General features: G+C 43.3%; 1 pseudogene; it reads right to left on the reverse strand.

Moving 5' to 3' along the window:
• Nucleotides 1-1,201: 1,201 nt before the first annotated feature.
• The window catches only part of LOC138839778 (lysosomal-associated transmembrane protein 4B-like), a 28,552-nt pseudogene continuing 7,882 nt past the window's right edge, over nucleotides 1,202-21,871 (reverse strand).

Here is a 21,871-nt window from a genome sequence, read left to right on the forward strand (position 1 = left end):
TTCTTGGATATGGACAAATGTCAGTTTAATTGCAAAAGCCTTCATTTACAGCATATTCAACAACAAACAAGCAAGAGGACCTTTTATTTATTTATTTATTTAGTCTATATTCTTTTTTTATTGTGAAAATACTGTACAAAGGGGTTACAATTATATGGGGAAGGTAATGAGTTCATTTCTTAACATGCATTGTTGCCTCCTCTTTGTTTTCCCTTTCCATCCCTTCCCATCTCCCACCCCCCAAAAGAACCTTTTTAATATGAACACAAAAAAATGACCACAAGCAATGAAGACAACAATATTCCACAAAGAAAACCACCTTCTTCATTTTTTTCTAAAGCCTGAATGCTTTAAAGATAACTAGGCATACCTGGAAATTCAAAGTAGCAGAATGGACCTTACAGGAAAAAAAGGAAGCATGTCTCCATATGTTTAGGAAATTACCATATGGGTAAATTCTCCTTGAAAAGTGAATGGATAGCATCTGTGGATCAAGTTAGGACAGGACACTTAGTAAAGAGAGTATCAGGTAGGCTGGAAACTGGAAGAAAAGGGGCATTAGGTCTCTGACAGTGCCGTACAGATCAGTTCCCTTCTAACAAGAGGAGATATCCCCACCACCCAGAACTCAGTAAGTTTCTGCTATCACTGTCCAGTATTGCTTACTGCTTGTAATTCAGCCCATGGAGAAAATCCTTGATCAGCAAATTTAAAATGTCATAGAAATAGTAGGATCATTCTTTCTAACATATATATGAGGGTGCCTCTTTACCTCATTAAAGCAATGACTGAACAATTAATATTCCTTATTTTGTTTTCTTTCTTTTGTTTGAGGATGTGTAAGGCTACTAGAATGGTTTGAGAAAAAGCATGATCTAATTTTGATTTTGTTTTACACTTTCATGAGAAAGAGAAGATAGGGGAAAAATTAACCCATTGCCCAGCTTTGGGACTGAGTAGGTACAAAAGTAGACTATAGAGGCTTGAAGTCTATCTATATTTCTGGAACACACTAATGGATCTCAATTACACCCCATTCCTACAGAAAGAACCCTACCCAGGTACAATACCCCAGAACTCTAGCTAAAAGTACATGTATGAGACTATACAAGGTCTCAACATAACTAAATTGTAAAATATGGTATTTTACAATGGACAACTCAAACAGCTCATCTAGGAACTAAACATACCGAACTATTATTCAGATGTCTGCAAAGCTGAGCTGCTTCTCCCACCTCCACCCCATCTCAGGCAGACACATAGGTGGTTGTGGCAGCAGCGCCAGCAGCGGCTCCTTGGCAGCACCATTCACAGCAGTAGCATCATCGTATGGGGGCAATAGGACCTTAGTGTCATTGCTGGTAACATAAACCAGGACATCAGTGGAATTTCTGCCATTGATGTAGCAGTAGCAATTCCAGACACAGCTAATCAAGTAACCCTTAAATGTCAGGATAATGCTGATAAATAGAAGAATAATAAGGACCAAACAGGTAGGATTTACTGACATTATGTCATCTTTGTAGGGAAAATCAGGAGGCAGCTGTCAAATGTATTCCCAAGTGGAGTTTGGATAAACAAGCAACCAAGGTGTTCAGGGCAAAATTGAAGATCTGCTAACAGAAGAATGGGATGATTCAGGCAGCATGTTGCTTGTATGCTCCATAAGGAGCCATTGCACATATCAGGATCATGAGAAGAGAAATTGCAATAGCAATATACATGTTGGCATCATCCAGGAACTCAAAGTCCCTTCCTAATTCAGAACTTGAAAAGTGGTACTGATATGGATCAGCCAGAGCACTCAATAAAATCAGCAATAGCACCGCATTGATGATCAAATGTAGATAAGCAAATACAAGAGGATGGAGGCTGGACTCTGTGCCACCTGTCTCTCCTTGATTGTGTCCTGTGTTCTGTCTTATGGCTCATCCTGTCTCCTGGCGCATCTCCTGTCGTCATGGAGTCCCAGTTCAGCTCTCCATTGGAGCTGAATTGGCTTCTTGCTAAACCTTCCAGGTGCTGAACACCTGGGAGGGGACAGAGTCAGGAGTCATTGGATCGCCCCCCCATCCTCTTTCTGTGGGTCAACCCGCCTCCTAGATGGCACCTCCTTGAACCAAACTGCAGAAAGGCAGAGGAACCCCACGTTGGACTTTTCATACTTACCATTGCTGGCTATGCATCCACCACACGGTCTCCTCTTAAACTCTGTGTGAGCTATGATATGATCTATTTTGGAGGAAGTTCCATGGGCTGCTGAGAAGAATGTACACTGGGTTGCTAGGTGGAAAACTCTGTATATGTCGATTAAGTCCATTTGGGATATGGTATTATTTAATTCAGAGGCTTCTTTGCTAATCCTCAGGTTGGTAGACCTGTCCTTTGTTGAGAGTGGACTAGTAAACTCTCTTGGTATTATTGTATTTGGGTCTATTTTTTCTGTAAGTCTGAGAATATTTGCTCAATGTATTTGGGTGCCCCAAAGTTTGGAGAGTATAAATTGATATTGTTGATATCTTCTTCTTGGATTATTCCCTGTATTAATATGTGATGTCCTTCTTTGTCTTTTTGTATTGATTTGGATGAAAAGTTTCTTTTGTCAGATTTGAGGAAGGTATGAACAGCACGTGGAACACCTGGCAGAGGCCAACCTGAACCTGTACCATCTGGAAAGCCTGGTGGAGTCCAACCTGACCCTCTATCATATCATGATTGACTTGGAGAGAAGAGTGGGCAAGCTACACAGCACCATGGAGTCACTGCAGAAGGCGCAGGAGCGGGGGCTCATGCCACTTGGCCAGGACCAGGCCGCTGTCTGCCTCCTCAGGACACACTTGATTTCCTCCTGTAACCTGAAAACGTCAGTGAGTGAAGTTCAGTCAGACTTAAACAAGCTCTGGACTGTGAGCAGGATGCTTGATCACTTGGCCACAATGTTAACCTACAACAATCCTGAATCTACCAGGAGTTTGCTTCACTGGAAGAATGATTCACATTGGTAGTTTAAAAAAGTTTAAAAGATTTCCCACACCTAGATGGGTTGGGGATGGACTAAGATTCTTCAGAGAGCAGTCTGACAAATGATCAGAAATTAATAGGTTTGTAGTTTTTCTTGAATGCAAGAACCAAGGTGTGGTCTCCACATTGCTATATTCTCTCTACACCAAGACCTAAACAAGAATAAGGTCCTTCTAGCCTTCTCTCTGAGGAATTGGCGTGAAGCCACCCCCAGTCAAAGCATGTTCTTCTAGCCCTGCTGATAGCACTTGTCCTTGATGGCCCTCTGTTTGGTTGTGGGCCACGGGTCAGCAAATGTGGCGTGAGCTTTTGATAGTATAACGTTTACCAGGTGGTGCTGGTTTCAGGTTATTTTTCTGCTGAAAAATTGGAAACCCTTTGTATTGCTATTGTTGTTGTTTTTAAAATGAAGTTGGTGTTTATTTTCTGGTTAAATTAAGAGATTCATGAGTGCAAATAAATGAACTGTGTGTGCAAGGTGTGCCCCACTTCAAAGTCCAGTTTCTCCGGACCAGTAAAATATAAAATATGGTTGTTTCTTCCCAGGTGGCCTTTCCCATTTCTTGTCTTCCCTTGAAGAACAAAAGATGCCATCTGAACACCAAACCATTGTATTCTGTGCCTCGTTAATTTATTTGACATCACCACACACACACACACCGTTGGTTTCTTAAGGTATCTGCTTCTGCTTTGGGCTGGTTTTTGCAAAGGCCCAGCCCCGCCTGTGTCAGAGGTGGCTTTTAGAAAAGATGTGTGCCTGTCAGAAAAATGACAGTGGCTTCAACTGAGGATTCACAGAAGCAGATTAACCTAAAAAATTCCTGTTTGGCAGACAAGATTACAAATTAATAAAAAAAATACTGAGCGATTTGCTTTTTTTCTAATTGTCTTTTAGGAAAATTGATTTTACATTTTTTTATATTCTCAGCTGAGGTTTTTATGAGATATCTTTCACTTGGCTTCCACTTAAAACTGGTTAAAATTCATAGGTGTTACCTCTGAATGGGGAAGGGGAAAGCCGCCTCCCCCACCCCAGGATCATTTTAAAATAATCAGCTATTTGGTGGTGACTCCCAAGATGTGAATTCCCTTCCTGGATCATCTTGTGAGTTCAGAGGTAACTACACAGTAAATTGTACAAATAGTAAATAAGAATAGTTCTTCCTACATGCAAGTCACTGAAGGCAGCTATGTGCTTCCCAGATATCCTCTTAATCGTTGCAAAAATTCTATGATGTAGGGTGTACTACTGTATGATGAATGTATGAATACACATATGAATGTATGATGTAATGATGAATAAACATAGGGATGCTACTCAGGTAGTTCATACTACTTTCACAGCACATCTTTAGCTCATTTAGTTTGCAGTTCACATGCAATGTCATATTGTTCTTTGTTCTACTCAGGCCTTACATGATATAAAACTCAGAGGATTCATCATAGGCAAAAACATGTTTTTCATTAATTGCTGAGGTTGTTGGTTCCCCAAATTGATCTTTTATGTGACTCTGGGAAAGCTGACCTCAATCATGTATGTGTTTTGCCTTAGCATGGAGTCTCTTCTAAAGACAGGTGACTCTAGGGCTCTTTTTTCTTCCCAAATCCTCCTGGTTCCATTTTTTTAACCATTGGTTTCTACCATTCCACATTCATAGAAGGGAAGGGAGAGATGGGGGAGACCATTGGGAGGGAGCAGAGAGATTATGCTGAGGATAATCATTTGTGGTTCACTAGGCATGCCAGACAACAGGAAGCAATGTATCAGTCAAGGAGCTGCAAATTCCAGTCAGAGCAGAATTCCAGGCTTGGTGGTGTGACATTATTCAAACATGACTTCTTTTTCTTTCTCTTCCTCTTTTTCTTTTTCTTTCTCTTTCTCTTTTTCTTTTTTTGCTGGCCCTGTGCTTGAAGTCTCTCTGGGCCTGCGTGCTGTTGCTGTGCTTCTTTGTGTTCAAGTTTAGCGCTCTACCACTTGAACCACAGCACCACTTGCAGCTTCTTGTGAATACCTTAGTGGAGATGAGAGTCTTATGGACTTCCTGCCTGAGCTGGCTTTGAGCCCTGATCCTCAGATCTCAGGCTTCTGAGTAGCTAGGATTACAAGTGTGAGCCACCGGCTCCTGGCAAGGACTTCTTTTAAAGCTGATTGGGCATTGAATTTCTAAAGCAGCAATTGAGATTAAGGCAGAAACTGATTGTTGCCATTTTAAAAGATATGTATGAGGGAAGTTCTTGTTTATAGTCAGGACTGGTCTTTTAATAACAGTATAACTGAGCCTACCTACAGGTGCACTGTAGAGACCATGAAGCATGTAGGGCCCGGGACATGATGTTCGGTAAAATTTAAGTGGTTTTGCCTTCTACCCAGAATCACCTATTGTATTGATTCTCAAAGTGTGGTCCCAGGGCTGGGAAGGTAGCTCAGTGGTAGAGCACTTGCCTTGCATGCCTGAGGCCCTGGGTTCAATTCCTCAGCACCACATAAGAAAAAAGAAAAAAGCAGGAAGTGGCTCTGTGGCTCAAGTGGTAGAGTGCTAGCCTTGAGCTGAAGAGCTGAGGGACAGTGCCCAGACCCATTGTTCAGGCCCCAGGACCGGACCCCCCCCCCCAAAAAAAATTGTGGTCCCAAGATGTTCAGTGTTAGCATCAGCTGGGACCAGGTTAGACATGCAAATCATCTCGCTCTGCCTGAGCCATAATGTATTAGAAATTGGGATGGGGACCCAGCTCTGAGGTCCACTTGGGTTTGAGAATGTCTGATGCCCATTGTGTGCCTTCATATTACCATCATTTCATATGTCTCAGAATTCTTACATGCTCCTAGCTCTGAGTTTTAGTGGTTTTGTAGCTCTTATCTTTTTTGGTCCTCTCTGGTAACCCTGGCTTTAGTGGCTCTCCAGAGCGACATGGTTATACTCAAGCTTCCTTGCTTAATACCAAGTAATAGAGCCAGTTTAGAGTGAAAACCTAAGCTCCAACCTTCTTCACCTATGCAAAACCAAGACCTGAAGATGGCATATGGCATATAGTGTAGGGCATAAGATTAATATTCAGTTCCCACCTCTGAACTAACCTTCTATTTCTGTAAACATCCACCTCTTTACCTGAAAAAATAGAGATAAAACCATCAACCTCATAAGGTTGTAGTAAAGATTCAAAGAGAGAATGCACACAGTGTACTGGTGCTTAACAACTGTAACAGCATAGCAGCTGCTATTTGATTGCTCTCTCCACTTGTCAGTTGTCGTGGCATTATGTAGTAATCGTATTGTAACTTTGTAGGGGCAGGCTTTTCTCATCTGCTTTATCACAGAAAATATTTGGGCTTCTGCTTTGGAGAAGTCAGATCTCACACACACACACATACACACACACACACACACACACACGCACACATACACACACTGCTGCACAAGAGCTGTTCAAAGTGTGAGCTCTAAGGCCAGTGTGTGTGATTTGAATCTGGATTTAATTTCTTACTAGCTCTATGATCCTACGTAGTGGCTTACCACTGTGAGACTAATTTTACCATTTGTAAAATGGAGATATTCTAGTACCTAATTTAGTGGACAGATTCAATGAATTAATATGTATAGAATGCTTGGAATACAGCCTGATGCCTTCTATGAATTTATACAAGAAGGATATTATGTAGGTGTAGAGAAACTTCTAAAAACAGTTCCTAGTATACACAGTATGTAGTATTTAGGGACCATTCTGAATGAGCTTCTAAATAAGTCCTGTGTGTTTTGACATTGTATACATCTGACTTTCTTTTTATGGTGGCTCAAATGTGCTTCTTTTTACACTGTGTGTGTGTTTACACTGTGTGTGTGTATGTTTACACTGTGTGTATGTGTTTACACTGTGTGTGTGTGTCTGTGTGTGTGTGTGTGTGTGTGTGTGTGTGTGTGTGTGTGTGTGTGTGTGTGTGTGTGTTTGCTTGCCTTGAACTCAGAGCTTGGGCTCTGCCTTAGCTTTTTTTTTTTTTTTTTTTTTTTTTGCTCAAGGCTAGCGTTCTGCCACTTAAGCCTTAGTTCCATTTACAGCTTTTTAGTGGTAAATTGGAGATAAGATTCTCATGAACTTTCTTGCCTGGCTTGGCTTCAAAGGGGTCCTTAGACCTCAACTTCCTGAGAAGCTAGGATCATAGTTGCAAGCCACTCCTGCCCAGCAAGTGCCCGTTTGTTTGTTTGTTTTTAATAAAAGGAATCTAAAACTTAGCAAAGAGATAATACATATCTATCAGTAGTCACTCAGCTTAATTCTTGGACTGGATGTAAGACAGGTGAAGAAGAGGAGATAGATATTCCCTGCCTTTCAGGAACCCACAGTTGAGCTAGGCAGAGGAGATTCACAGCATGAAACATTACACAAGAATACAAGGGAGTATTATGTGCTAAATGGTATGCAGAGATGACAAGTGCTGTAAGAATTCAGAGGAGGTGAGGGTGAGGCTGGAAAGAAGAGAAGCTTTTTAGAGGTGATGTTTGAGCTGGGCTTTTAAATGTTCAGCATGGTGATGATCTGGCTGGGCAGAGAGAAGGGTAAGGGAGAGGGACTTATCACATTCTAAAAGGACTTGATTAAAGGCTCTTTTAAGTAGTTGGCACCCTTGGGATATATAATACTGCACTCATTTTACAAAGCTGTTTTTATACACCACCATTTCAAGTCCTATTGGGCTGGGAGAGGAAGATCTTTTTTCATTGTACCACTATGTACTTGAATCTCCTTGTTTTAATTTCTTTCAATTTTCTAAGCCTCTTTCCTCATCTGTAAAGTAAGAGACCTATGCCCAATGAGCTCTCAGATCATTTTCTAGTCTGAATACAGCTATCTTTGTAGCTAATGTTTAGTGAGTACTTATTAAATAACATCACAGTCCTGATTATATGGATGCTCTGAATGCTCTCATCTCACCCTCTTTAGAGGTGAGGAAACCAGAGTGTGTTCAAGTTTTGTCATGAAGGGAATCATGTACACATCACCTAGTTCCACACGGTACAGATATACTGTGGCTTTCTGTGTGACTGATCTTTAAAAGTGAAGGCAGAGCAGAGTGCATGCAGTCCCCAGAAATCTCATTATGCCACCTGCCAGGCCAGCCCGAGATGTTTTGTATGCACTCTGTGTGGTTAAGTTTCCAGCAAGGGTGGAGTCTGCCTAGGTCAGCACATTAGAATTAGACTCAAACAGAGAGTACACCATGAGCAAGAAGGAACCCTGACCCAACCTTGTGTGACATATTCTTTATAGATTAACCTGAGATGGTTTACGATGGCACCTCATCTTTTAAAGTGGTAAGAAACATACTAAAAGACCTCTCGTCCCAGGGAACATACTAGGAAATGGGCTATGCTTATGGAGGGCCAGCATTTGCATACCGAAGGCCTTAGGAACAGCTTTGCCTATGAGAAGTAGTAACATTAGCCAAAAGCCTTTTCTTTCTGAAGACAGGCTTGGTGCAGCTGAGCCAGCTCTCTGCTAAACTACCTAAAAGAAGGAGGAAGTGAGCCAATAGGGTCATCTGGATATGTTTCTTTGTCAAGGCTACCCAACAGAGCTGGAATCAAACTCAAGCAGTGTGGCGCCAAAGCCTGCACTCTTAACTGTATTTTTTTTTTGTCTTTTCTTTTTTGGTACTGGGGATCGAACCCAGGACATTGCACTTGCTAGGCAAGCGCTTTGCCACTGAGCTACATCCCAGCCCTAAAGCCTGCACTCTTAACCAACGAACTACAGAGTGCCAGTTCTCATAGTGTTGCTAAGAGTATTGGTGATATTACAAGGAAAACGGGTTAACTTTTGAGTCTCAGAAATCTATATTGAGTCCTGGCATTTCCATTTAGCAGATGTGAAGCTTTAGGTAAGATACTTATTTGTCTCCCCGAATTTCAGTTTTCCTACCTGCAGAACAAGAAAAGACTCCCTACTTTCTAGGCTTACTCTGAGGATCAAGTGAGCAAATGTATGTAAAGTTCCTACTACTGGGCCTGACTTATAGGAAGTCCTTCATAAAGTGGCTGTATCATCCATCATCTGCCTTGGTGTTTCTGTTACTGGCCTTCCTTCTTTAAATGCTCAATTCCAAGATAATCCACAAGATGTCCCCCCTCAATACAAAGTTTCCAAGCTCAGCTATGTGTCTATACATATGTACATCTGAAGATGTGAGTTCTTGAAAAATGACTTTCTCATCCATGCCTGTCTATGTAAAAACATATATTGAGCCATGTGCCCAGGAGGAAATCATAGCCGATTTTGCAACCAGAGGAAAGATGACTCTTGAGGCAGTTTGAAGACGAGCCTGTCACTTTCCAGGCTGTGTGTGGGTGAAGACTACATCCCTACAGTATAGCCCAAGCATAGTGCAATAGGAGGGCTGTAACGCATTATAATTATGCCTTTTTCGAGTCCTGAGAGAACCATGTAACTTTTCAGGGGTGTGTGTGTGTGTGTGTGTGCTCATGTGTATAGCAAGTGCAGGATCTTTTTCCTCTAAATTTTCCACTAGACAGGGAAGCATCCTTTCAATTCCTCCTATTCTGTGGATGCTTATTTTTGGTAGATCCTTGTGGTATAGGACAAAAGTTGAGAAAGATACTCTGCTGTTTGTGTGGAATAGATAATACCAGACGTAGAATAATTACATGTATTCAGGACGATGGAACAATAAGAAATCTAAGGGTGGAGGAGGCTGCATTTGCAGCAGGACAATAAAGTGCTAGAGCTTTTCTTTAATTACTTGAAAAATCCTTTCCTCCTGCTGAACACAGGGAGAAAGGAAAGAGAACAGCTGTGTTTGATTTTTTTTCTTTCCTTTGATTCGACTTATTTTCATACTGAGTAAAGTTCCTTCAGCCTGACAAATCTTTTACCCACTAGTCTATTGTACATGGGTTTTTGTTTCCTAAGGATGATTTCCTTTGTTGTTTCTGTTTTTTGGGGGGGGGCGGGGCGTCAGTAGTGGGGCCTGAACTCTGGGCCTAGGTTCTGTCCCTCAGCTCTTCAGCTCAAGGCTAGGGCTCTACCACTTGATCCACAGCGCCACTTGCAGTTTTTTGTTTGTTTGTTTGTTTGTTTTTGCTTATGTGGTGCTGAGGAATCGATCCCAGTGCCTCATGCATGCAAGGCAAGTACTCAACCACTGATTCCCTTCCCAGCCTACCTTTGTTGTTTCTGAAAGGAAGACAATAGTGCCTCAGCCACTATTCCTATACTGCATTGCTTTGTTCAGAGAAAAGAAAATGGGCATTGCACAGGTGAGAAGCAACTAATGGAGACCACAGGAGGAGACACCACTGCCCAATTAGCTTGACATTACAAGGGTCTCAGCTGCTGTGCCACACCAGTACAGCCAGCCTGGGATGCATCTAGTGGCAAGAAAGGGGACTATGGGAGATTCTGCCAATTGAGCAAAGGCAGTGGAAAGATGTGTGGGGTGCCACAAGCACAACAAGGAGGCCGAAGAGTGGAAAGAGGCACAGGCCCTAAAGAAGGCAGGGGAATGCTAACTGCAGGGAGGGTAAAAAGAGCCCAGGGAGGGGGGGGAGGATTGAAGACACACAATGGACAGGAAAATGAATCAGTGTGCATGAGTGTGGTGAAAGCCCTGAAGAATGTAGAGAGAAAGCTGTTAGGTTTTTAAAAAGAGGTGGCCGAGTAAGAACTGCACCAGCACGCACGTGGTATTCAGATAAGGGGTAGGTTTATTCAGTAGACCTGCTTGGACCAGGCAAGGGTGGCACTCCATGTGGCTGGGAAAGGCCTGGGAATGAGAGAGAGCTGGGAAGAGAGGAAAGAGAGAGAAAAGAGCAGAGAGAGGGGTAAGAACAGTAGCACTCACGTGGTATTCAGGTAAGGGGTAGACCTGCTGGGACCAGGCAAGGTTGGCACTCCACGTGGCTGGGAAAGAGAGAGAGCAAGAGAGCAAGAAAAGAGCAGCAAGAGCTAGAAACGAACAGAGAGAGAAAAAAGGGAGGGAGTCTGGGCCTGGGCTAGCCCTTATGTAGGGTATGGGTGGGGAAAGGTGTGGCCACATCAAATTCAGATGTGACCTCAGCGGATGCAGATGTGACCTCTTCCAGGTGTCCCAGTTGCCTAGGTAACGCAGGTACTGGGTGGAGACTTTGCTGCGAGGAGGGTGGAGTCTGCTCGCCATCCAGGAGCGGACCTTACATTCCAGCCTTTTAATAATCATGAAATAGGGAGAGGATTCTCTCTGGCTACTTCCTGCTGACAAGGGGCGTCGACAATAGGGGTAAAAGGCTGGAATTTGGTCTCCTCCCAGAGAAGGCAGTGAACAGCAGCTGTCCCTTGGTTGCGTGAGTCCTTAGATGAAATCTGGAGAAGTCTCATGAGCATTGAGGGGCTGGAAAAAAAAATACTAGAGAGCAAATAAATGGCAAGAGGAAGGACTTGGGGCTGAAAATGTTGGTAGAAATGTCCCTAGTTACTTCTGACAGCTGGCGACTAGGTAGAGAATTCAGGTGACAAAGGCAAGAATATAAATCCCTGTTCAGTTAATAGGTAGACAGGTATAGACATTGGATGGGCAGGCTTCTTACTCCTACTGACCTCCCAGCTCAGGTTAATTTTGAAAGGGCAGGCACAAAGTAGCTGATGTGACATCATCTCCTCTTACTCCTTTCCACGTTCCCTTGTTCCCTAGACTGGCTGAGTCTAGGTGCTCGTTGCTGGGATGGCTTGTCCCAGTTGGTATTCAAGATTTGAACTCAAGGCCTGGGCACTGTCCCTGAGCGCTTCCGCTCAAGGCTAGCACTGAACCACTTTGAGTTATAGTACCACTAGTATTTAAGGAGGTTTGAACTCAAGGCCTGGGCACTGTCCCTGAGCACTTCTGCTCAAGGCTAGCACTCTACCACACTGAGTTATAGTACCACTTGCAGAGTTTAGCTGGGAGACGGAGTCTTAGGGACTTTTTAGCCCGAGCTGGCTTTGAACTGAAATCTTTGCCACAAAAGCCCTTTATTATTTCCAATTAAGGCAACAAGGAGATCAAGTAGAATAAGTAGAGCTTACCTGGTTCTTATCAAGAATTGCCAACAAATATTTTGAAATGACAAAACTCATTAGATGTGATGAAAATTTTAGCATAGATATGCCCAGTATTTTAGAATCACGTAGTCAGTAGTAGAATACACAACACAAAACAAAAAAGGCAAAACTCAAAACCTAAAATTTTGACAACATTTAGACATCTTTGCTAACAAAGCACATCAGATGGTTGGGCCTCAGTTACTAGGGCTTGTGAAAAGAGCAACTTGTTAGCAAGGCACCTTAGAATAGATGGAGTAGTAAACTTAGTGGAAGGTTAAGGGTCAGATGGGGCCAAACCCTTAACCCACCACGTGGCCAAGATGGCAGATTCAAGATGGCGAATTTCTGAAAGAATGCAAAGAAAGCCTGAATAGATTAAGCCTACATTGGCTAGCCTTTGAGAGGGAACCTAGAGGGGGGTCCCTGGGACCCAGCCTGCGTCGCACTCTTCAAGGCACAAGCCAAAAAGTTGTAGAAAAAAAGGGTAGAAAGTTGCCCATGAATGGCAGAGAGAGAGCAAAGAGCCTGTAATTAAACTTCTGACCATTTACCATTGCAGTAGCAAAAACTGTGCTTCTGAGAATGGCATAAAAATGAGGCTCTCTGGCTTTCCAGGGAGCGCGGGAGACATTTCAAAGGGGTTTCACGACTCAGGCGTGATTCGTAGCACCCCATTAAATGAGTAGAGTCAGTCTGGTGAGTGAAGGAGAGCTGACCAGGCAGAAGCGGCGTCCCGACTTCCCCCAGAGCCCTCTAGAGTGAAATGGCCAAGCCCCCAAAGCCAAGCGTCCTCGGCTTCAGAGGTGACCGCCTTTCAGCTAAAGGCCGTAGGAGCTCTCTGGCATGGCGCCACGTCTGGACAGAGACTGAGCGACAGAGAGCCGTAGAGTAGTTTCACTCACCAGAGTAGAGAAGTGTGGACGTGGATGTGAAGGCAGCAATGGTATCGATGCGTTGATTCCGCCGCAGACAGACTGGTTCGCAAAAGGCCGTCAGAACTGCGGGTATTCCTCAGAGCAAAAAGGGAAGAACAAAAAAAAAAAAAAAAACGAGGGGAAAAAAACAGAGAAATCCCAGCTATCCTGACTTTAAGCCTTTATCCGGGTCACGGCACCATTTATGTTAGGTTTTTTAAAAAGAGGTGGCCGAGTAAGAACTGCAACAGCACGCACGTGGTATTCAGATAAGGGGTAGGTTTATTCAGTAGACCTGCTTGGACCAGGCAAGGGTGGCACTCCATGTGGCTGGGAAAGGCCTGGGAATGAGAGAGAGCTGGGAAGAGAGGAAAGAGAGAGAAAAGAGCAGAGAGAGGGGTAAGAACAGTAGCACTCACGTGGTATTCAGGTAAGGGGTAGACCTGCTGGGACCAGGCAAGGTTGGCACTCCACGTGGCTGGGAAAGAGAGAGAGCAAGAGAGCAAGAAAAGAGCAGCAAGAGCTAGAAACGAACAGAGAGAGAAAAAAGGGAGGGAGTCTGGGCCTGGGCTAGCCCTTATGTAGGGTATGGGTGGGGAAAGGTGTGGCCACATCAAATTCAGATGTGACCTCAGCGGATGCAGATGTGACCTCTTCCAGGTGTCCCAGTTGCCTAGGTAACGCAGGTACTGGGTGGAGACTTTGCTGCGAGGAGGGTGGAGTCTGCTCGCCATCCAGGAGCGGACCTTACAAAAGCGCCGATTGAGGGTAGGAGAAGAAAGAAGCCATAGTCCATGGTAAGGGAAGTGTGTCATTCCAGAGAGCAAGTGAGTAGTCATGAGGGGAGTGCCGAGGAGATGGTGGATGCATCTTCACCGAAAGAGGAGGAGGCAAACTGAGAGGCAAGACAGGAGAGAATGGGAAGGCATGAGGGAGCTTGGATACGTGGAAGGGAGCCAGGAGCCAGGAAGGTTAGCGCTTGGGAGATGAGCAGGTGGGAGAATTCCCTCCACCCAGCAAGAGGCACCAGGACGGCTGTGAGAAATTACTTAGACTCAGCTCCCTTATTTTACTATCACAAAATAATAGTAACAAAACCAAATTTTTATACAAACTTTTTTTCTAACAATTCTAAGTCTTGTTCAAATTCTGTAATAAAAAATTTAAAATGAAGCATGAGCACCTATGTCTTCATTTCCAATTTGACAGAACAGGTGTTAGTGTCAGCAGGATATATAAGTGTCCCGACCCGCAGGACTTCAACCAGGGCAATGAACCTAAGCAAGAAGGAATGAAGGGACAAGAGACACGAAGAATGACAGCAAGACAAGGATTCTGATCAAGCTGCCAATTTTTATTTTTCACACAGGGGTATTTATATGCTTGGAATAAGGAAGCTTTTTCATTGGCCGTTAAGGAAGCCTTTTCATTGGCCAAAGCAGCTGCAGGGCGCTTGCTTAGGGCAAGGTGAAAAGGTGGTCGTTAGTAGCTGCAGGGTGTTTACTTAGGGCGGGGTGAAAAGGTAGGATTCTGTAAACTCAACCTCAAGATGTTCCAGTGAGATAGTTGGCTCCCAACAATAAGGAATAGGCTGAGCCTTGTGTTGATTCAAGTTAGCATTAAGCCTAAATTCAATTTGAGGGATCCTGTCTACTTGTACCTTACGTTACTCCTGATCTCCCCAGAGACAGATATAGCTTCTCTACCCACAATGGAGGGGTGAATAGGTTCACCTTTACATAGTCCTCTTAACAACCAGGAAATAAGTGTGAGTCTTCCATAAGGGATTCCTTAAAGCAGAGTCTATGTAGGACATAATTTTTAGATAAGTGGCTTATTGAGGGAGTGCTCTTACATACAGGAGCAAGAAGGAAGCAGGAAAAGGAGGTGAGACAAAACTAAGCTGGGTGGAAACCAGCTTTAGTATAGTCTCAAAGAGTAATTCTGGAGCACCACAATGTGAGTCAATGTTAAGTCCAAGAACAAATGGAGAAAATTGAGCAAAAATCTTTATCATGGCATCTGTTTCCTTTTTACATTTACTCACCTTTAAGTAGAAGGCCAAGCCAAGGCATAGTGATGTTATTGGTTTGGTTGGGTGTGTGTGTGGGGAGGGGGGGGAGACAACATTGTTCATCTACAATTCAAATACAGAGGATTTCCTAGGCATGAAGGACAACAGGCTCTGAAATGCCAGGAGGGAGTAGAAGCAGTTCAGGGAGTTGTGGAAGCTTTAGAGGTGGGGCAAAGGCATTGTGCCTCATTTACCACTGGAAACTTGGGGACATCCTGTGTTCTTTCACCATCACTATTCCTTCCCTGGGGACAGGGAGAAAGAACTTTGTACCTGCCGGAGAACTGAGTGTGATGGGTGTGAGCCCTGGGTCCTGTACATTCCAAGAATGAACATTATTCTTGTATTGTTTCATCTGGGAAAGAGGAGTTCCTTATTCTTTCTGGAAGGCTGAAATATCTGACCATAGAAACAGCTAATATAGAAATTGTCACTAATTTGGCTGGAGTCAAAAGAGTATATTAGAGTCTCAGTATTGTTTGAAAACAGGCAAAATCTTTGATACTATCCAGCTTTATCACAACAGTGATGTGAGATGAAGAGAGGATTTTGTACTTTTTTCTTCAGTGGCCTCAATTTAAGTAGGCAATATTGGGGCCTATGTGTCACAGTGAAAGGCAGCTTGGGGCTTCTTATGACCATTACTATTTGAGTCCTCTCCTTTGTGGCAGCTTTTATGTTTGTTTGTTTGTTTGTTTGTTTTTCATTTGTCTCTGAGCTCTTTTTTTCTTTTTCTTCTGAGAGCTCTCTGAGCTCTTCAGCTCAAGGCAAGCACTCTACCACTTGAGCCACAGGGCCACTTCCGGTTTTCTGGTGGCTTATTAGAGATAAGAATCTCACAGACTTTCCTGCCCTGGCCTTTGAACTATCCTCAGATCTCAGCCTCTTGAGTAGCTAGAATTACAGGCATGAGCCACCGGCGCCGGGCTGTTTTTTCGTGTGTGTGTGTGTGTGTGTGTGTGTGTGTGTGTATGTGTGTGTATGTGTGTGTGTGTGTGTGCCAGTACTGGGGCTTGAACTCAGAGCCTGGACATTGTCCCTTAGTCTCTTTGGGTTCAAGGTGGCGCTCTACAACTAGAGCCACATAGCTACTTCCGGTTTTAGAGTGGTTAATTGGAGAGGAGCCTAACGGGGACTTTTCTGGCCGGGCTGGTTTATTACCGCGATCCCCAGATCTCAGCCTCCCAAGTAGCTAGTATTGCAGGCGTGACCCACCGGCGCTGGACAAGCTTTTACGCCTTTTACCTTAAAAGGCCTCAATATGCAAGTTCACGCAAAAACTCCTAGCTGCAAAGGGGTTAAAATGAGGGCTGGAGGTGGGGCGAAGAGGATTGTGGGAGCAAAGGAAATAAGCTGTGCACTTTCTATCGTGTCTGCCTTTATATGGAGCGTACGGAACAATGACCCTTTGGACACTGACACCACCTTAATTCTTTGAGGTTGCAGGGCCGTCGGGCACAGGTAAATGGACGAAGCATACGTTTGGAATACTTATCCGACGAAAGATCGGCACTTCTGGCTAGCAGCTTAGCGGAGAAAGCGGAACAGAAATGAATGAAGATGTGGAGTCGGAAGAAAGTGACGAACCGAGTGCCCTGGTGGGTGCAGTTTGATGACGTAACCATGGGACTGAGCGGGCATTTAATTGTAGTCCGTGTTCACGTTCAAATGTTCTACATCTTTTGTTGGAGACAGGAGCTATAAAAAGCTGGCGACCGGATGGAAGAAACAGCTAAAACGGGTCGTTGGCCGGGCATGGATAAGACTGAGCAGAATCCCTTTAGGGTGATTATACTGGCATGATCAAAGCTGATAGTTTCAGATTCTGAATTCTGTACTTGCTCTGTTTTGAGTACTGTGTTAGAGCCTCTGCTTGAGGAAAGGCTTTATTTTCTCACCCTTAGACTTTATTCTCACCTTTTACAGATCGAGGGATGCAATCTGCTTTTAATCATAGGTAAGGAGTTAGACATAGATGCATACTCGGTTTAAAAAATCTGCTGGGAAGAACCTGATTTCCCTGGATTATGAAGTTTCAAACATTTTTTGAATATGGCGTTTTAACCTCTGTTTTGAAGTAAACAAAAGGGAAAAGTTTCCTTCAGACAATTTGCTTATCCAAGCATATTTAGGTTTAGGTCTTGTGGTGCTAACCGGAAACAGAGAGAACATAAGCACCAAGCTAGGTTTTTTTTTTATTTTATTTTTTATGTTTTATTTTTTGAGGGGGGAGTGTATGTCTGCACATGCCGGTTGGTCCTGGGGCTTGAACTCAGGGCCTGAGTTCTGTCCCTGAGCTTTTGCTCAAGGTTAGCAATCTAACACTGGAGCCACAGCTCCACTTTCGCTTGTTTTGGTGGTTAATAAGAGTCTCAAGGACTTTCCTACTCAGGCTGGCCTCAAAGCATGATCCTCATATCTCAGCATCCAGAATAGCTAGGATTATAGGCATGAGCCACCAATGCTCACATCAAGCTAGTTTATTTTTTTATAGTGTTTGCCTATACAACACCCAGGGACCACTCTAGAGAAATCAGTATTACCTAAGAGCAAGATCTCCCCTTGTTGTATAATCTTAGTAGGAATGTTGTACAAGATGCACAGACTTGATAGCGTGAACATTTGAAGTACTCCTGAACTCTTTGGGTTTTCTTTCTTTTTTTGACCAGTCGTGAGGCTTGAACTCTGGGCTTGGTCGCTGTCCCTCAGCTCTTCAGCTCAAGGCAAGCACTCTACCGCTTGAGCCACAGTGCCTCTTCCCAGTTTCTAGTGGTTTTTATTAGAGATAAGAGTCTCATGGGGGAGCCGGGGGAGGCTGGCAAGGGATGTGAAGGGTAATCTAGTGGTTTTTATTGGAGATAAGAGTCTCATGGGGGGGCCGGGGGAGGCTGGCAAGGGATGTGAAGGGTAAACAAAGGAGGAGGCTGCAATGCTTGATAAGAAATGTACTCATTATCTTGTCCATATAATTGTAACCCCTCTGTACAGTATGTTCACAAAAAATTAAAATTAAAATTAAAAAAAAAGAGTCTCATGGACTTTCCTGCCCGGGCTGGCTTTGAACCGTGATCCTCAGATCCCAGCCTCCTAAGTACCTAGGATTACAGGCGTGAGCCACCGGCTCTGGGCTTGCTCTTAAGGGCTTTCACTGCAGGGAATGGTGCACCCACCAGAAATTGTAAGCAAAATACAGTATAGCAGGCAACCAAAGCCAGTGATTCTCAAACTTCTCCAAACACAATCAGTTGGAGGGCCTGTTAAAACACAAATTGCTAGGTTCCATCTATAGTTGCTTTTTCAGTTGATCTGATAGGTCCCTGGATTTATCTTTCTAACAAATCTCACTGGAGTTGTTAATCCTACTGGCCTTGTGACTGCTCTTGAACAGCTGACATAAGTAAATCTGAAACTTTTTTGGAGTCTAAGTCTATAATCTTCAGGTCCAAACCTGTGCCCACATTAAGAAAAAAAAAGTACATTATATTAAAACACATAGAAGATTGAATTTACAGTTTGGTCAAAATTTAGAGAAATGCCTCTAATCTGACTACTCAATGGACTGAGATCTTAGGACCACAGTTCTAAGCCAGCCCACGTAGAAAAGTACATGAGACTATGTCCAATTAATCCACAAAAAGCCAGAACTGGCGTCTCCAGTTGGAGTGTCCAATTGCAGAACTCCAAACATAATTCTACATCTCTCTAAAGCAGAATTTTTTTTGGTGCAAATACAGGCTTTCATCTTCATAATGGTCTGTATTATTATTGATATAATTAAAATCCCTAATTTGCATAAGGAGTGAACATTTTTGGTACAAAATAGTCTTTTGTTCCATAAAGGACTGCATTGTGATGGGTCAAACAGTTCTTCATCTGCCTAAAGGACTGTACTACTCTTGGTGGAAACAGTCCTATACTTACACCCTTCATCTACATAAAGAACTGTACTGTGCTTTTTGCAAACAGAATTTCATTTACAAAATGAACTGTACCCTGTTGGTTGTAAACACAATCTTTCATAAAGATCTGCACTGTGGTACAAACCCAGTCCTTAATTTCTGTATGGGAGTGGACTGTGTTTGGTACAACACAGACCTTCATCCTTAGGCAGAACTATTCTGCAATTGGAGCAATTATAGTCCTTCATTTGCATAAAACTCTTTACTTATTTTTGTATAAAGAGTCTTTTATTTCCAAAAAGGACTGTACTGTTTTGGGTACAAACATAGACTTTCATCATCCTAAAAGACTGGGCTGTGGCAGATGAAACTCAGACCCTTATGTGCTTACATAAAGTATTATACTTGGTGCAATTAATCCATTTGCAAAAAAAAGCCCTGAGTTGTGCTGGGCACAAATACAGTCCTTCATTTGCAAGGACTTTACTCTGTTGGGTGCAAACACAGTCCTTCATCTTCATAAAAAACTACAGCCCTTATCTGCATAAAGTACTATAATATGTTTGGTCTGAATAATCCATCTGCACAAAGGATTGTACTGTTACTAGTACACAGTCCTTCCTTAAGGATTATATTGTGATTCAAATACATTCTGTGTGTGTGTGTGTGTGTGTGTGTGTGTGTGTGTGTGTGTGTGTGTGAGGATTGTACTGTTACTAGTACACAGTCCTTCCTTAAGGATTATATTGTGATTCAAATACATTCTGTGTGTGTGTGTGTGTGTGTGTGTGTGTGTGTGTGTGTGTGTGTGTGTGTGTGTGTGTGTGTGTGTGTGTGTGTGTGTGTGTGTGTGTGTGTGTGTGTGTGTGTGTGTGTTGGTCATGTAGTTGAAGTCAGGGCCCAGGGGCTGTCTCTTAATTTTTCCCTCAAGGCTAGCACTCTACCACTTTGAGCTACAGTGCAACTTCTGTTTTTTTCCTGGTTAATTGGAGATAGGAGTCTCATAAGCATGGCACCTGTGCCTCACACCTGTAATCCAAGCTACTCAGGAGGCTGAGATCTGAGGATTGCAGATCAAAGACAGCCTGAGCAACAAAGTCCTTGAGACTCTTATCTCCAATGAACCACCAGAAAACCAAAAGTGTCTCTGTGGCTGTGGTAGAGTGCTTGCTTTGAGCAGAAGAGCTCAGGGACAGCGCCTAGGCCCAGATTTCAAGCACCATGATGGACCAAAAAAAGAAAAAAAAAGGAGTCTCACAGACTTTTCCGCCTGGTCTGACTTTGAAATAAAATCCTCAGATCTCCTGAGTAGCTAGGATTACAGGTATGGGTCTCTGGTGCCCAGCAATGTGACACATCTCTAATCATCTACTCAGACAAAGCCAGAAGTGGTGCTGTGGCTCAAGTGGTAGAGTGCTGGCTTCTTTCCAAAGAAGGTCTGGGACAGTGCCAGGCCCTGAGTTCCTGAGTTCAAGCCCCAGGACTGGCAAAAAAAATACACATCTCAGGGGCTTTTCTGTACATGCTGGCTTCCAATCATAATCCTCAGATCTGTCTCCTTAGTAGCTAGAATTATGAGCCACTGGCATCTGGCCTATACTGTTTTGAGTGCAAACACAGTCCTTCATTTGCAAAACAAAACAAAAACAAAAACAAACGGACTGTTGGGTGCAAACATAGTCCTTCATCTTCATAGAGGACTACCCTGATTCATCAGATTCAGCTTTTCATCAAGGATTATATTGTGTTTAGTATGAACATTGTACTGTGACTGGTACATACAGTCTATTTGCATAAAGGATTGTGCATAGAGCCCTTCCCCTTCATGCAGGATCCAACTCTGGTGCACACATATTCCTTCCCATGTCCTTCATTTGCATAAAGGTTTCAATTTGTGTTTTGTGCAAATAGTCCATTTGCAAAAAGGACTGTACTATGTTGGATTCAAACACAGTTCATCTTCACAAAGGACTGCACTTATCCTTTATCTGCCTAAATGCCTGAACTATGCTTAGCTTAAACATTCCTTCCTTTGCATAAAGTAATGTACTGTGACTGGTACGAACATTCCTTTTGCATAGGGTACTGTGTAATGTACTTGGTGCAAACAGTTGTTTCTTGTTGTTGTTGTTGGCGGGATTTTTTGTTTGTTTGTTTGTTTGTTTTGCCAGTCCTGGTGCTTGAACTCTGTGCCTGGGTGTTGTCCGTGAGTTTCTTTTGTTCAAGGTGAGCACTCTACCACTTGATCCACAGCACCACTTCTGTTTTTTTTTTTTTTGGAGTAGTTTATTGGAGATAAGAGTTTTAGGGACTTTCCTGCCCGGGCTAGATTTGAATTGTTGTTCCTCAGATCTCAGCCTCCTGAGTAGCTGGGATTATCGGCACCAGCCACTAGCACTCAGCGTCAAACTTTCATCTCCGTAAATGACTGCACAGTGATAGGTCAGGCTTATTACTTCATCTGCATAAAGAGCTATACTGTGATTGGCAGAAATAGTCCTCCTTGTGCATAGGGTTAATATATTGTATTCCTCTTGAAAGTCTTTCTTGTCAGTTAAGGACTGCATTGTGATAGGGCAGATTCAACCCCTCATCTGCCCATAAGACTTTTCTGTGATTGGTAGAAAAACAGTCCTTCATTTTCATAGAGCTACTGTTATGTTGGTAGAAACTGCCTTTTTTCCTTTTTTTTTTTTTTTTGTTGTTGTTGCCTAGTGCTGGGGCTTGAACTCTTGCCTAGGTAGGTACTGCCCTTGAGCTTCTTTTTGCTTTAGGCTAGCACTGTACCACTGGGGCCATACTGCTAATTCCAGCTTTCTCTGAGTAGGTTATTGCATGTAAGAGTCTAGCAGATTTTCCTGTCCCACTGGGCTTCAAACTGCAAGCAAGGTGGCTTC

Source organism: Dipodomys merriami, unplaced genomic scaffold, assembly GCF_024711535.1.
Source record: "Dipodomys merriami isolate MVZ:Mamm:240054 unplaced genomic scaffold, mDipMer1.0.p SCAF_3, whole genome shotgun sequence".
In the NCBI taxonomy this organism is placed as follows: Eukaryota; Metazoa; Chordata; class Mammalia; order Rodentia; family Heteromyidae; genus Dipodomys; species Dipodomys merriami.